Source organism: Xiphophorus couchianus, chromosome 24, assembly GCF_001444195.1.
Source record: "Xiphophorus couchianus chromosome 24, X_couchianus-1.0, whole genome shotgun sequence".
NCBI classification, from domain to species: domain Eukaryota; kingdom Metazoa; phylum Chordata; class Actinopteri; order Cyprinodontiformes; family Poeciliidae; genus Xiphophorus; species Xiphophorus couchianus.
This window is the reverse complement of record NC_040251.1, coordinates 9,528,747-9,540,446: the sequence shown is the minus strand read 5'-3', so window position 1 is coordinate 9,540,446 and position 11,700 is coordinate 9,528,747. Positions and strand designations below refer to the sequence as shown.

At 39.5% G+C, this 11,700-nt stretch overlaps 1 long non-coding RNA gene across 1 annotated transcript; it reads right to left on the bottom strand.

Moving 5' to 3' along the window:
- Nucleotides 1-7,099: 7,099 nt before the first annotated feature.
- LOC114140295 (uncharacterized) lies at nt 7,100-11,085 on the bottom strand. The gene is made up of 2 exons (XR_003594540.1): nt 10,991-11,085; nt 7,100-7,240 (listed from the first exon to the last, which is right to left on the bottom strand). It is a non-coding gene; the product is annotated as an uncharacterized LOC114140295 (long non-coding RNA).
- Between the last annotated feature and the right edge of the window lie 615 nt (nt 11,086-11,700).

The following is an 11,700-nucleotide window of genomic DNA, read 5'->3' as shown; positions in this document are numbered from 1 at the left end:
CAAATTAAGGACCACAGCAGTGGACTTTGACGGGAGAGTCCAGTGAACTCACAATTTCAGAAAACAAAAAGTCCTCACTCAAGCGTTCCTCGGTGATCAATATGCTAACTCGGGGAATGCTAAAATCGAGGCGGATGCTTGACAAAGATGGATAGATTTGCACCGTCCGTGAAATGTCACTGATTCAGTGGAGGATGTCACCTCAGGATCGCTCGGCTGTGTGATAAGCCTGACACATCAGCTCAGGGTGGAAAGTGGCGTTGTGCCACTCTCTCTCTTTCTCTCTTTTGCTGTCAGCGCAGACGGATGACAACGACCACCGCTGCTGCCGGTCCAGTGGGACCCAGGTAAAAATGAACACAATTAAAAAAATGGACGAGTTGCAATCTGTGGAGAAAAGTCAATGTGTGAGGTTTCGGGTGGTTAGCGGCGGAGTGGTCCCAGAAAAACAAAATCATTAATTTCAAGAGAGGCTTGTCAGTCTACATTTGATAGAAACACTCTGAGCTGAAGAAAAAAAAAAACTTCTCTCAGTATTTCCTGATTAACTGTGTCTGAGCAACTGTTTATTTGCAAAGTGGGTTTAAATTTCAGCTTGTTAAATTTCTGCAGGCGGACGCCCTAACAGTAGGATAGACTCAGACTGACGTACATCACTTTCAACTTCAGCACATCAGACACTCCCTGTCAGAGATTTTACTGATAATGGGAACAAAGCTCTGTCATTTTCCATAGATAATGTAATTGCCATCAGGGATGAAGCCATAAAAATGGCAATAAAGCTTTTAATTTTACTGCCTCCTCCAGAACTTGACCCTATGTGATGCCCATATTTCTTCATGCCCCAAGGCAGGTGCTCTGAGACTCGGCTCTCTATTTGTTCGAGATCAAAGGTCTTTCCAACAACAAGCAGCATTGACAGCGTGTTTTGGCATATGTTGGGCCCATCTATTGTACCACTGGGAAGGTGAGAGACTGAGAGCTTTCTAGCTTTCTGTTTTTTCTCCTCGCCCTGTCAGAGAGGCTTCTCCCCTGAGACTCCAGGCCAGTTTGTGTGGTCAAAACAAGAGTTACACTGGAGGGAAACCGCAAACAACACAACAGTACTTGAGATTGACCCATAGTTTGCCCTTATGTCAAATCCTCCACTCTTTTCCTGTTCTGATTTTCCCTTTTGGCTGACTTTGAGCAATTTATTTTGTTTTGCTTTGTTTATTATACAGGGATTATATCTCATGTTGTCTGCCAAACACTTTTGATTGTAATGCTGTTGCTTTCTGAAGGAAAAACACCAGAAGCTGACAGAAGACAAAGCACCATTCACGCCCAGGATCCTGGATAACAAATAGCCCAGGTCAAAGTCTGTCCTTTTATTTATAATCCTCAGCAGCATGAAATATGAAGGGTAGGATTGAGATGCATAACTTCAGCCCCTATTTTTGAAGCAGGAAGCCCTCAGACACCAAAAATGATGAAAAGCTTTGGCTGAGAGATACACTATTAATAGACTCCTCTACCTGAAACTGTCACCGTGATCCCTGCTCCAAAAGCCCGGCCTCCACACCAGGAGCACCTTTCAGGGACCTGGGAAGGACTTTCACATACACTCTAAAAAAATACTCAGGGGTTTCGTTTATAAAGCTTAAAATGAGTAAAGCTCACAATAAAAACAAAGGTTTGCAGGAAGAAGACATTTTACTGAGTTACTAACTTAAGCGTCAATAATAAAAACCAAAAAACCTTCAACTGATGAATGTGAAGATTTTTTGACTCATTCAGCAGAGAAGTCCTAAGAATGTTGAATTTATTTTCCAAATAAACCCCCAAAAATATATAAATAATAGGAAGATGGGGACTTCTTTTGCCGTCAGACTTGGTTAATGCCTTGTTTTGAAAAAGTGCTTTGTGTCACAACTATTAACTGAATTAGAGAACAGAGTTACTTATTACATATGAACTGAGAAATATTCTAACTGTAATGTAGCTCAAACTATAGTTAACCACTTTAGCTAGCTTGCTGGCTACTTAAATATGTTGTCTGTAAGTTTGATTTCTAAGCAATTTATAAGGCTTTGGCGTTGTAAATGACATACTTTAATTCTAAAAAACTGTATTGTATAATGAAGTACGTTTTGAATAATCAAGTAATAACATAAAAATGTTCCATCTAAGAGGAAGATTACCAAGTATCTACTTAAGACTTCTACCTGTGGAGGTATCGGCATCTGAACCAGCCAGAGAAAGAATCCTAATCAGGGAAATACAAATATTTCAAAGCGGCAAGGGATTAATCTCTCAAAATGAGAGTAGTTACATAACGTTACTACGGCTGTTATAACAAATTATTTCAAATTTGTGCAGAAGATATAGTAAAGTCGAATACATGTTTATTTAACAAGGATGCATTGCATGGCTCAGTGTTAGAGCACCATATGCTGAGGCTCCAGTACTTGACGCAGCTGTCCTGGGTTTGATTCCTGGTCTACTTACTGCATGTCTTCCCCTTCTGTCTCTGCTACTTCCTGTGTAGCTTCTGATGAATAAAGGCCACTAATGCCAAAACCTTTAAAATCTAGATATTTTTATTTATAAGTCAGGGTGTAAAATCTCAAACTTATAGCTACTCTAATAAAATTAGTATTAAGTTGGGAGTATATTTTGTAAAATATTTCCACTCAACTTTTTTTTTTTTAGCCATCATCATAAAAACCTAAGAAATGTTAACCTAAACATTAACTCAACAGCAGCCAAATTGTAAAAGTCAATGAATTTTCTAAAATGAGCCAGTGTATTTTTTAGAGTGTATGCTGAGGTGCATGCAGCACCCACCTTACAGAAGGCACGCTCATCCCGACACCAGACTGGTTTATAATTGATAGCAGCAACTCAGCGTTGTGAAAGCAAAGCGTGGGCATGCAGAAATTTCACTTTGTGCTGATTCTGGACATATAACTGCAAATCTGTAACAAAAGCCTTGAAGTGTTGTTGAGTCAAACAGAGGATGATAATAAAACAGGAGCAGGCTGCATTTTTCATGGCCAACTAATTAGCCGTTCCCCTCTCCCCCTCTCCTAAGAAGCACAATGAGAGCTCTTGCGTGTGTCACTGCCGTCTGCTGCGTTTGTTTGAAATATTTTTGGGGACAACTTTTTGGCATGTAAATCAGCCGGCAGTAAAGTTGTGTCAGAGGAAAAGTCACTGCCGGCAGCGACCACGTTCCACAAATGATCATTCATTACCAAAGACTATTTTTAAAGGAGGAATGGCAGCCTCTCTTTGTCAAATCTAACAAGGGAATAGCTTTCAGGTGCTTATACCGCTATAACTCATCTCAGTGACCTTTTGAGCAGGAATTAGGGCACTTTTATCCTTGCTCAGATGCTTGTTGGAGTCCATTAGCATTTTTAAAAAGTGCTGCAGAGTGTAAAGAAAACAGGGATTCTTCCATTAACGGCCCTTCTGAACTTTGAGTAAATTATGAATAATTGCACAATAAAGTACGGGTGCAGACTTCACCTTTAAAGCACCATCTACCACTCGCAAGTTTAATAATTTGTTTTGCTTTTTTCCCCCCTGCTCTGCCTCTCTGCTTTCCACTCTATTTTATTCTAAAACCTAAGATCCATGACATCTCCAAGCACAAGCAGCAATCATGAGTTCATATTTCCGTGGCTTCGACTGTTCAGTGCCACTTTTATGATTATTCCTGCATTCAGCATGCTCCTCCTTCAGGGAAATTACAAACCCGACCACCTGATCCCAGCCGCGGTGAGTCCTCTTCTGTGCTAGCAGGCCAAATTAAACATCTGTATGAGATTGCTGAGAGAGACAGAACACGCAGCCTTCCAAGCCGTTATCTGTTTTTTTTTAAGCTTCTAAATAATTCATAGATAAAACAAAACAAAAAAAAAAATACCTTGAGACATGCGCTACCCTGTGAGTTAATCCCTCAAAATGAAATAGAACTTTATCTCGGAGCTTAAATTGAAGCAATACTCTGATATTAAAGTGTGAAAGAGAACACAAACACTGCAACAAATTACAAAATACCAGGGGGACCAACAACAGTATTACAGAAGACAACCAAATACCGTTTCATTTCAGAGTCTGAGGCCAGCAGTTCAATATTATCATTATTGTCGATAAATTGTAACATGCAAGCTAGTTTGCGGTGAGCGTCAACGCACGCCCAGACTGCCTTATCGGTTTATATTTTCCATGTCTGCAAAAAAACGGAAAGATGATGCAAGAACAGCAAAATTAAACAAAAGTTTAGTTGGAGACAACCGTGTAAATTTCTCTATATTCCTGATGCCTACTTCTGTCTGCCCCCCGTGTTGTATTACCGCTTCCTCTTGATCAAAAGCATTAATCTAAAAAAAGGCGATATCTGAGTGCTAATATCATCTTTATATAGCCATTACTTATTAATCTTTAAGTTCATTCTGAGGCCACTAAGTCATGTCACCTAGAAGTCCTCTGAAGGTAAATGGCCCCGACATGCAGCATTGAATTACATGTTCCCCAGTTTACTGGAAAAGCAGGTCTTGGAGATAACAAGAAAGGTGATATTTACAGTAGCCTGCAGCTGTGTGTTGTGTCCTGCCAAATCACAGCTCAGGTAGGCAAAGTAGTGCATCCGTGTTGAGGGGTTTAATACTGCCAAAGACACACACAGAGTGCATGCAACAATAAGCCTTAAATACGTTTTTTCTACACCAGCTTTGTCTATACTGTGCATTTAATGCTAAAGTTGACAGTAGCAGTGTAACAGTTCTAGGAACGAAACATGAATAGTGGCTGCGCTGCATTCAACTACCTCATTTCATGGTCGAGTGACTAAGTGAATTTATTTTTAGTGCTGTTAAAATAAACACATAGACAAAGAGGCAAAATAACCTGAGTTAATATGAAATTCAAACGATGACTTTCTTTATTTGAGGGAAAAGCAGTTATTCAAACCAAAATGCCCTTTATGTAAAAGCAGTTTACATAAAGGGCTATGGCCTACCCTCGGTTTAGGCCATAACTCGGCATTTTAACTGGTTCTAAATTCAGACTTTGACCAGCCCACTCAGTCTGGGGTAGTCTCTGTCCTATTATATAACTGAACTCCTGCAGGACTCTGGTGGAGAGCAGAATGTGTGATTTCATCCAGAAGAAGCAAAGCATCACAACTATGTTTAACTTTTCTAAGAATTTCACTTTGGCCTCGTCAGGCCAGGAAAATATTTGCCCAAAAGTTTAGGGTTCATATAAATATCTTTGACAAATGTGAGACAAATAACTAATAATAATAATAATACTAATTAATTCATTTCTTCTTTGCTGATTGTGTTGTTGCGGCCAGCATCCCCTTGGTGGTAGTCTGGCCATTGTCTTCAGTGCTCTATCTGGGATTTCTCCCATTGAGTTTGATTTCCCCACCAGAATTTCAATCAACGAACAGGAGAAGTTGTGAATGATCACACTGCGGATAGGTTTGCCAAAATCAACAAATACTTGAGTCTCAGTCTAAAAATGCTTATAATTGTCTATTTTAACAGTAAAGACACTAAATATACCTTAATATGCATTTATACGCACAGTAGAAACCACCTACGCTCTAAGATAACATCCACAATCTTCCTTATCTTTTGGCTACAGCCAATCACCATCAAATACAATGAATGGTACTCCTGGATTGAATGTTTTGCAAACATCAGCCAAAGCATGTCAAATAGCATTGCATCTATGTATTTTAACTTCCCAAGCTGTATTTTCTTTCAAATACCTTAGATATGCCCTATGAAAACAAATCCTCAAACAAGCAGGAGTCTACTGTACTCAGAAACTGAAATATCTTCTTTTGATGTCTAATTTGAAGTACTGCAATAACTCATATTACTATTAGGTATTGTTACAAAGCTAAACTTTGAAGCGTGTTCTGATGCATAACACAATTAAATGAATAAACAATTTTGAACTCATTCTTGCCATGTTGGATATTGTCAGTAGATAATCTAATTGCATTTAAACACCTCATGACATTATATTTCTGATCTTATCATGCATAAAAGACCATAAAATGACTGACACTGTGTTTACATTTAAGGGAGCAGTGATGACTCATGATATAGCAGTTTCTGAAATCAGCATCTTGTTATATGGTGAGATATTGTAATCACTACCAGAGTTAAGTGCAACGGGTTAGGAGGAAGGTTAACTCTAGGAAATGGGATTCAGCTGTACTGAGTTCATTGAATGATTGATTAAAAATTCCTGTTTTTATATTTAGTTAATCTGCAAAGTAACGATAAAGCATTTTCTTAAATTTAATCCGAACATAATAATCACAGTAGATGACATTTGACACGGTATCTGCTGAAATGATGAATGATTACACGATGCTCTGTTCCCAGCAGAAGCAGAGACAGCGGGCCAAACGAGCGAGGGCCCTTTATGGTTAATAAGTGTTTTGATTATCATATACAGGACTCGGGGAAACAGGTGCAGATGAAACAACTGGAACACATGGTGGAAGCCAGAAGCTCGGCACACCTGTTCCCTTCCTGCAGAAACAGCCTCGCAGTTGATCGTCTCTGGAGCACAAAATAGCTCCCATGTCTCTCACACACACACACATACACACCCATACATACACTGAGAACAAATCTCTCCAATTCTATTGCGCAGAGATGGAGAGCAGACATTTGTCCCTTTTAGGGCCAATAGCAATGGTGACAAATGAAAGGAGGACTCTTTCTCTATGCTGCTGGAAGATCTTAATGTATTTTCCTGTGCAGACGCAGCCCTCCACAGGGAAGGAGGAGAGGATAAGTAACTATAGGAGGTGGTAATGGTGTTGGGATCGGCTGGTGTTGTTTGCCCTAGCTGTATTGAAGCGGCGGTCCCTGAGGAGCCTGGCACAGGGAGCTGGGTTTGTCAACCTTGTCTGGGGGACTTAATATGAAAACAACACTAATGAGAACCATTTCCATTGCTCTGTTTATTTTCAGAGATGCATTGAGCGGGGCGTGCGCACGGCTCAGTGATCGCACGTTGCATTGCATTCATTACGGGGCCCTGGATGGGCTACTGATACATTACACACACACACTTATAATTGCATTTTCTTTATTGTTCGCTGCTACTTTTAATGCCGCACTGAAGCAAAATGGGCTCCGTCTGACCAAACGCAATCACAAGGTTGTGCATCCGGCTGGCCTCCTTTATCCTTTCAGAAGATTCTGGCAAAAAGCTGGAAATTAGAAAGCATTTTATTTAATGGGGATTCTACTGGTGGAGCAAAAACATTAAATCTATAGATCCTATAGCGTCTGAAGAAGAATTCTCTTCATCAATAAATGACAAGCTTCAGCAGACAAGTATCATTTCCTCAAGCTAAATGAATCCTCCCGTGTCCATCTATTCACTCACAGACATGCCATTTTGAAAATCTCTCTAAAGTAGCATTACTCCAGAGATTGAAACCACTATTTCATTGAGCAGAAAATTGCTATTGAATTTGGGGCTGAATAATTGGAAGCCATGTTCAAATGCAAGCCAGAGAAGAAGCCGGAGAGATATGTTTTATTGTCACACTCAAACCAATGACATTCTGAAGCTGAGCGGCACAAATGGTATGGGTATTGTTGGATGGGACATTGCTCTCCTTTTGTATATGAGCCATATCAAGCACGGAGCTTGAGGGCAATTTGGAAAGAATGCAATTCACTTTGAGTTGATCTAGGGCCATGAATGCCACGCAGAAATAAATATCAGCATTTTAAAGGAAAAGGTGCAAGTGTTCAGCAGGGAGGTTGCACTGTCTGCGTTTGTCTAAACACATTTTTAAGTCTTTTTATATGAAATTCAGCATAAAATATGTTTACTGCATCTTGCAAAATTGTTTATAGTCGTGTTTCAACCACAAACTTTAGTGTATGATACTGGGAATCTCTGTGATAGACCAACACACAATTGTGCAAAATTATGAAGCAGAACAAAAAGGATTCACGACTTTCAAAAGTGTTTAAAATTTCTGCCAATTCTTCTAAGCTCAAACTAAGTCAGACTTTTGTATTCTCAAGGTTTGCCACAGAATGCATTTAAGTTAGAACTTGCCAGGCTAGAGGTTCTCGAAGTTTTATAATGACTACCTTCTTGAGAAATATTACTTTTCTAGTACCATTATCATGACAGGTATATCAAGCAGTTTTAATAGGACTTGGACCTTTTCAGTTTTGTGCAAAGTAATGTAGAACAAATTAAACAATGCTCCTATTGCAGAATTTCCATTAAATAAGAAACACAATTAAAATCACACGTTTTTCACAAGACTCTTCACACTATAGCTCATTAAAAAACATGACACCGCATCATTCTTCCACTACTTCCTGCCGCCTTCTTCTTCATGGTTTGCGCCAGTGGCATTTAAACCACTCAGTTTGTAGCTCAGGCTGAATGTTCAGTATCACTGTCTTTAGATTCTATAACACACAAGTTGACTCTGTTTTCTACTCATTTTAATGGCATATGTATGAAAACAAATTCAGAGCAGTACTACTTTGCTTCTATTTTACGATCATCCAGTACTTTGTTAATCTATCGCAAAAAACAATCCTAATAAAAACAGTATATTTACATATTTTTGTTTTTGAGTGTCCAAAAAAGTGCTATGTAAGTTTGACGTATTATTATTTACAAGAAAGAAAAAAAACATTGCCTTTTTTCCATATTTATATTTTAAATATCTTCATTAATATCAAAGAGGAATTAAAATCAAATTGCTGGTTTGTGAGCACAAACTTGCCAAATAAAGATGATTCTCATTCTGATTAGAAAATACATTGATATTTATAGCTGTAATTAAGCTTGTTGCAGTCTGTAAATATCAAAGCTAAATGAAATATGCTTACATAAAAGTGTTATCACTGTTACCTGTACCAAGTAGAATACTACAACTTTTAGCATGACAAACAGGTCGTCATTTAGTAAAGAAATAACTGCTTTAGCTGCTCTCTATTTTCTGTATTTTTTTTTTGTTTTTTTTTTTGCTCTGACTTTGGTTTCACCATCTCCCCTCCTCAGCCCCTCCTTTCATCCGGTGATCGTTTTGTGAACCTGTTATCCTGTCATTGGTTTCGAGACTCCAAATGACCCTCTGTTTCTGCAGAAGACTAATTCATCCCTCTCTTGGCCACTGGCAATACTGATGACCACCAGAAACACACACACACACATTTCCTTCACACACGCATAGACTCTCCATACAGACGCTCACAGCTACACATACGGGGACGACTGCTGTGCTTGCTGGTGTAATGTGCTTTGTTGTGTGAAGGTATCAATCAGAGGGGAGCAGATTATTAGAGTGTCTGAAAGAGATCAAACAATGTTGCCGTCTGCACCCACACATGGCTGATTTACAGGCAGGCTGATAAAGTACTGCAGCTCTCTGTCAGGGGCTACATGACGGCTCGCCGCGCTCTTAGGATAAATTATTGCAGAGGCCCGCGGTAATGTCTCCCCACCTAGCAACCAGCCAGCCCAGCCGCTGCCAGGGGAGCCCTGCCTCGTCTGCTGTAATGGCACTGTGTCCGGGGTCACTAGTTACTGTATCGTAGCAGGGTGGGAGGGATATATATATATGCACATACAAACACAAGCACACACACATGAATGCAAGCACACATGGTTTTGAGTACTGCTTCTCATTTGTCTCTACACCTGCCACGGGAAGCAATGCCAAAAGACACTCAGGGATGACTACAGGAGGACTGAGTGGACACGGGGGAGGCACTGATGTCTCGCTACAATTTTGCAGCAGAGCAACATTTTGAAATACTGACACCAAGGTTCCAAATAAGACGGGGCTGAGAGAGCAAGGGGCGACAGAAGGGGGGTTGCCATTATCAAAACGAAAACTTGGCAAGAACAGCAGAGGAAGCCATTACGTCTGATCGTGCACGTGTGGTTGGCCGAAAGGCAACTCTGTAGACACATTATTCCATCCAATGCTCTGTCTAACTGTCCCCTTTCCTAGTAGCAGTATGCAGACTTGCACAAAATAAGCCCTTGTTTCTGACAGATGCGTCACATAAACGTCTATATGTACTGAGGATTTTGTTGCAAAACACAAAATGCATGTGTCACTTTGCTAAAGCATGATTACACATTCTAAACATTGTTGCGACAGACTTGAGCCATAATTTTTTTTTTTTGCATTTGTTACAAACTACAAGATTTGGGATATATTTCCACTAGCTTTACACATCTAAACACTGATTTTTCTAGTGCATTCTTCTGTGAACCACTAAACTAGACTGGCCATTGCCTTCCTATGCAATTCTGCCTGATTTTCATCTCCCTTCAGTGCTCTGTCTGAAATTTCTCCCAATGAAGAGAAATGTCTTTGGACCAATTAGCAAACCGAAGAAGTTGTGAATGATATATAAATAATGCATTTCCCTTTTCTACCATGACCTTTAAACCATCACTATTGATGTAATCAGCCTTTTACATGACACAGTTCACAATATAAACTACATGTTTTTAGTACCTTTGACCTTTTTATTCTAATTTTAACCAAGACAGGTTTTTATACTTGCAGCTGGGCTGTTTTTAATATTAACCAGTATATACAACTGTCAACAACTCACAGATTACAAGGTACTAACAACTTATGCATACTGGCAGGATTAGCTCTAACTTTAAACATTCTCACTTTTAGAACCAGTAAACATGTTGCTCACTGCCAACGGCATTCAAACACTATTAACACAACGTCAGGATACAAACTGCAGCTTGTATGACTAAAACGTAGCTTTAAAGAAGCATAAATCCAAATAGCGCCCGCAGCATCGCCCTGACTCCAGCTTTTTCTGTCTTTTCACAGTTCAAAACGTAACAAAATACAGTTTAACAACTGAAATATACATTCACATTTACGTGTGTTTCTTAAAAGTCCTTTACTACCTCTTTCATGTCGTTTTTACCCCGTACTAACCTGTAAAACACAGGGAAGTGATGAGACAGACGACTGTTGCAGTTTATCAACTCGCTTCCGCCATATTTGAGAAGAACCTCTAATATTACCTCGCTAGACTGTCTCACAGAGCAGTACGCCACCTGGTGGCATGGCGGTGCAACTAAAACCTAAATAAAGTAGCAAAGTGACTTTTTCCTGTTCCCTTTCTCTTTTAAACCAACAATAATATTTAATAGAATTATACATAACCTAACTCTATTAACACATTAACACTACCACAGAAACTAACTTCCACAGTCTTCCTCGCTCTTGGTCCAACCTATCAGAACAAGATAAATCAATATTGCTCATGGGTTGGCTGCTTTGCAAATGCCAGTCAATAGAGCATCAAGTAGCGTTGCACCTAGGAATAGTAGCTTCTGAAGATGCATTTTCTTTCAAATATTAAACAGGACTTTTAGAGCAATTCCTTTCTTTTACTCACTCTTCTATAAATGCCAGATTTCTGGAGTGGGCAAGTAATACTTTTTTTTCCCAAGAAATGTAAATTTACAGTGCACAGATTACAACACAGCAGCTGATATACTGTTAGACATAATGTAATGTCTGTGTTCTACCTGATTGATGGATCTATGCTGCTGCTCCATTTTCTCTTGAGCCTCTTGGCTGCTTTTCTGCTTAATGCTCTGGTGGAAAGCCAGGTCTTGGTTGGTGTTTGAAGTCACAGA